Raw genomic sequence first — 5,564 nt, forward strand, 5'->3', positions numbered from 1 at the left:
CTGTTTGGAAAACCCAAATAGTGTCCTTCCTGTGTTCTAAAATAACCCAGTTGTCTAAGGTGGCTGGCTCTTGACCCATATAAGTCCTAAACTCTAAACATTTATTTTATTTTGTTATGTATTTATTTATTTTTTTAAAAGATTTTATTTATTTCTTTGACAGGCAGAGACACAGCGAGAGAGAGAGCACAAGCAGGGGGAGTGGGAGAGGGAGAAGCAGGCTTCCTGCTGAGCAGGGAGCCTGATGTGAGGCTCATCCCAGGACCTTGGGATCGTGACCTGAGCTGAAGGCAAACGCTTAATGACTGAGCCACCCAGGCGCCCCTAAACATTTTTTCAGGCAGCTTTATTTCACACATTGTACAATTCACTCATTTCAAATAAGCCATTCAATGATTTTTAGTAACTTACTGGGTGAGGCAACCATCACTATGAGCCAGTTTTAGGGCATATTAATCCCCCAAGAAGATCTCAGATTTACAATTAATCCTCATTCTGAGTCCCAACTCTCGGCGACCATCAATCTGCTTTCTGTCTATAATCTGCCTTTACTGTACACTTCATGTAGTCATACCATTTGTAGCCTCTTGTATCTGGCTTCTTTCACTTAGCATAATGTTTCTGAGGTTTCTCCACATGGCATGTTCAACACCAATTTTTTTTTGTTTGTTTATGGTCAAATAATACTGTGTGCCCATACGAGATTTTATTTATCCATTTGTCAGTTGATGATTATTTGAATGGTGTCCACTCGGGGGCTTTTATGAATAATGCCACTTTGAATGTTCATGTGCTGGTATTTGTGTGGACCTGTGTTTTCATTTCTCTTGCGTAAATAGATGCCCAGGAGTGGAACTACCAGATCACGTGGTAACTGTCAAACCATTTGAGAAACGACCAGACTCCGTACCATTCTACGTTCCCACACCCACAGTGCAGAAGGGTTCAGGTTTCACCACATCTTCCTCAACACTTGTTATTGTTTTGTTTATTATACCCACACTCGGGGGTTCCCAGGTGTTTCTGTCAACTTTCAAACTTAGAAAAGAGCCATTACATTATCCAAACAGCAGGAAGGGGAATTTTGGTCTCCAGGTTAAGAATATGGGCTGTGATCTAGGTGGTTCTAGATGGAAAGTCTGGTTCTCTACTTATTTAGACATAGTTGCAATTGTTCCTGGAAAGTGGGCATACTAATGGTGAGGGTAAAAGGAGCAGATGTTTCTGGCACCCTGGCTTAGTTTCCAAGGGCTGCCACAACAAATTCCCACGAATTGGGTAGCTTCTAGCAGAAATGTATTCTCTGTTCTGGAGCCTAGGAGTCTGAAATCAAAGTGTTAGCAGGGACTTATGCTCTCTGAAGGCTTTAGGGGACGATAGCTCTGGTCTCCCCAGGATTCTGGTGGTTGCTGGCAATTCTTGGCACTCATCATTCCAACCTGGCTCTGTCTCCACAAAGCCACCTGTGTGTCCGTCTCTGTGTCCAAATTTCAAGGACATCAGTAATTGGATTACAGCCCACCCTCCTCTAGAATGTCTTCAACCTGATTACATCTACAAAGACCCTATTTCCAAATAAGGTCACATTCTTAGGCACTAAAGTTGGGGGGTTAGGACTTCCAGTATACTCTTTGGGAGCACACACACTAAGTTTAGTTGTAAGCTTAAGTTTACACTTTAGGGTTTAGGTTAAAGTGTCCTATTCAAAATAAAGCAGTATAGGAGAGGACAGATAGGATCCTAAGCACAGAATCCCCCTGGGCCTTGATGATCTGTGCCAAGGAAAGTAGGAGATCAGGTAAAACTGGAAATGTGTGCTGGGACAGGAATGGAAGGAAGGCCAGTCACCATGGATGTAGTAGCTGGGTCCTTGGCAGGTTGGGGCAGAGAGGAGACCCAGAGGTATAGAATTCACTCCAGTTTGCTCACCTTATACTTGACTGGTGAATTTCAGTCACAAGGGTCACCTATTATGTTCATTACGATGTGGTTTTAGAATACAGGTAGGGTCCTGAGCTGATGACCAAGAAAGAATTCTTGAGATGTCTTTGGAGCAAAATGGGGTTATTAAAGCACAGGGACAGGACCTATGGGCAGAAAGAGCTGCTACCCTGGGATATAAGGGGTGGTAGATTATATACTATGGAGTTGGGGAGGTAAGGAAAAGGGAGGTCTCAAAAGGATTTTCATATATTAAAGTAGACTCAACAGCATACCAGAGGCCTTGCCATTGTCAAGGTTGTTTTTCCTTCTAAACTGGCATTAACACAGATAGTTGGGAGCTCTCTAGAGGAACGTTACACTTTTCCTATTTGAAATACCTGTCAATGGGCTGCAGGTTATAAGGACATTTATTTATTTATTATTATTTTTATTATTTATTATTATTATTTATTTTTATTATTATTTATTTAATTTTATTATTTAATATTTATTATTAATTTATTATTAAATCAATAATATTAATTTAATAATAATTTCCTTCTGGAAGATAGGTTATTGATAGAAATGCTAAGACATTTGTAAACTGAGGAAGACTCATGTCTTGCAGGGTATGAGCTAACTATTTGTTTTTCTTTACTCAGCTTTAGGGTAGCCAGGAGTGCCTGAGAAATGTCACGTAAATCCCATCTGGGGGAGAGGGAAGTTGTGGGGTGTCAGCTTCTGCTGCTTCCTCAGCTTGCCTTCTCTTCCCTCATCAATTAGAATGTTCTTTTGGGGCAAAAAAAAAAAAAAAAGATTTGGAGAAGCAGTCTCATTTCCTCCTACATGTGGGGTAAAACTGGAATTTGCCCTTTTTAACCCTGATTCCAAAGGCCAGTGGCCCTGGATATCTCCATATCCCAGGCCCCAAGAATTTGTTTTTCTTTTTCTGTAGTCTGTCACTGTTTGAGAGTTTCAGCTGGCTGGAAACAGTGCCCAGTGCCTTTTAAAAACTGATTTGTTCTTGGCTGCCTCAGACTTAAGGCAAATTATTTAGAGCAGAGCTTTGTGGAAGGAAACGCTCATCTGGCCACTACAGATAAGGCTGGTAAGGCATGGGCCAGAAAAGGACAGAAGCAAAGCTTTCAAGCTCTTGTTACATTCAGTTTCCAGAAATATATTACAAAATATTTCAGTCACAAAGAGTAGAGCAAATGGTACCTTGTCCCTTTATTCCCATCACCGAGAGGATTATCAGGATCTTGCTCCCCTTTGTCTTCCTACTCTCCCCTTTACAAAGTCTTTAAAAAAGCAGATTCCGGGGTGCCTGGGTGGCTCAGTGGGTTAAAGCCTCTGCCTTTGGCTCAGGTCATGATCCCAGGGTCCTGGGATCAAGCCCTGAATCAGACTCTCTGCTCAGCAGGGAGCCTGCTTCCTCCTCTCTCTGCCTACTTCTGATCTCTCTCTGTGTCAAATAAATAAATAAAATCTTTAAAAAAAAAAAAAAGCCTCAGCCTTCAGCTCAGCTTATGATCTCAGGGCTCTGGGATCAAGCCCTGCATCTGGCTTCTGCTGAGCAGGGAGCCTGCTTTTCTCTCTCTCTGCCTGCCTCTCTGCCTACTTGTGATCTCTGTCAAATAAATAAATAAAATCGTAAAAAAAAAAAAAAAAAAAAAAAAGGCAGATTCCAGACACAGACATCATACCATTTCACCCTTCCATAGTTCATCTCTAAAACATAACGAACATTTTTCTTATGTAACTACATTATTATGCCACCTGGAAAAAGTTAACAAATCTGTTGCATATCATCCAATACTCAGCCCATATTGGATTTTTTTAGGGGAGCCTGGCTGGCTCCATCTGTGGAGCAAACCTGCTAAATCTTAGGGTTGTGAGTTGGAGCCCCACATTCAGTGTAGATGAAGGGGATACAAAGGCAGAAGGAACTGTAGATAAGATTAAGTGTCCTTGGGGCACCTGGGTGGCTCAATGGGTTAAGCCTCAGCCAAACTCAGATCATGATCCCAAAGTCCTGGGATCAAGCCCGGAACAGGGCTCTCTGCTCAGCAGGGAACCTGCTTCCCCACCCCTCACTGTCTATATGTGATCTCTGTAAAATAAATAAATAAAATTTTTTTAAAAAGTGTCCTTATAAGCTGCAGCCCATTGACAGATACTTGAGACTGGCAGAGTATAAAGTTCCTCCAGGAAGCTCCCACCTCTTCATGTCAATGCCTTGCTAGATGAAAAGCAACCTTAGTTTGACAATAGCAAGGTCTCAGGCTTCCAGTGATTCTTCTTTAGCATATGAAAATCCTTTTGGAACTCCCCGGAGCTCAATCTCCCCCAGCCTCAAAGTACGTCATCAATTGCTGTTTACAATCCTGGGGCAGCAGCAGCCCTAGTACTTTATGTACTTTCTGCCCTTGAGTCCATCCTCATGCTTTAATAAAATCACCTTTTTTTTGGGGCGCCTGGGTGGCTCAGTGGGTTAGGCCGCTGCCTTCGGCTCAGGTCATGATCTCAGGGTCCTGGGATCGAGTCCCGCATTGGGCTCTCTGCTCAGCAGGGAGCCTGCTTCCTCCTCTCTCTCTCTCTGCCTCTCTGCCTACTTGTGATCTCTCTCTGTCAAATAAATAAATAAAATCTTAAAAAAAAAATAAATAAAATCACCTTTTTGCATCAAAGACGTCTCAAGAATTCTTTCCTGGCCCTTGACTCTGGACCTCACCAGTATTCCAAAACTACATTATAGAGATTATTTAAAAATAAAATCTTACAGGTGGCTCACTTGCTTAAGCCTCTGACCCTTGGTTTGGGCTCAGGTCATGACCTCAGGGCTGTGGGATGAAAACGCCACGGGCTCCTGCGCAGCCGGGAGTCTGTTTGAAGAGTCCTGCCCCTCCCCCAACCTGGGTGGGCAGACTCACTCTCATATATTTTTTAAAAAAATTAAATCTTGAAAAGAAAGGAAAACTTTTTTTTTTTTTTAAACAGTTGGTGAACTGGAATTAGGATGCAGACAAGGTCCTGAGATTCCTTCACCAGATCTCCCACAGGGTTAAGTAATTTTGAGTTCTTGAGGGCCTTATCAAATCAGAGAACCTAATGGCAGTGACAGCAGTGGGCAGTTGCCAAGCCGAGATTTGCTCCCCAAAGCAGTGTCCCTTCCATGCCCCCCAGGCTGAGCACTGTGCATTTCCAACTACTTGTTACCTTCAAATTCTCAAGTCTCAATTTTTCCACCACTCCCATCTCCAAAATAAGCTGGCTGAATGCAGTAGTCTCTAGGTGTTATTTTAGCGTCCAAGGTCTTCCCAGTGGTTCTTCCAAGTAGGAGCCAGTGGATTAGATAGCTGATAAACACTCTGGATCTAAGATCAGTGGTTCTCAAAGGAGGCTGCACATTGGAATCAACTGAAGAGCTTTAAAAGCTGCTAATGTCTGGGTCTGCCACCCGGAAATTCGAATGTAATCAGGCTGGGTTGCGGCCTGGGCACGAGTAGTTTTTTAAAAGTCACCCAGGTGACCCTGACGCGCAGCCATGGAAGAGAGCCACCGAGGAGCCCACCTGACTTCCTAAACCAGCTCCAAGGGTTAACCCGGAGCCGGCGGGGCGGGGGCGGGGCCTCGAGAGC

This window comes from Mustela putorius, unplaced genomic scaffold (assembly GCF_011764305.1).
Source record: "Mustela putorius furo isolate JIRA1106 unplaced genomic scaffold, ASM1176430v1.1 tig00003834_pilon_pilon_pilon, whole genome shotgun sequence".
NCBI lineage: Eukaryota > Metazoa > Chordata > Mammalia > Carnivora > Mustelidae > Mustela > Mustela putorius.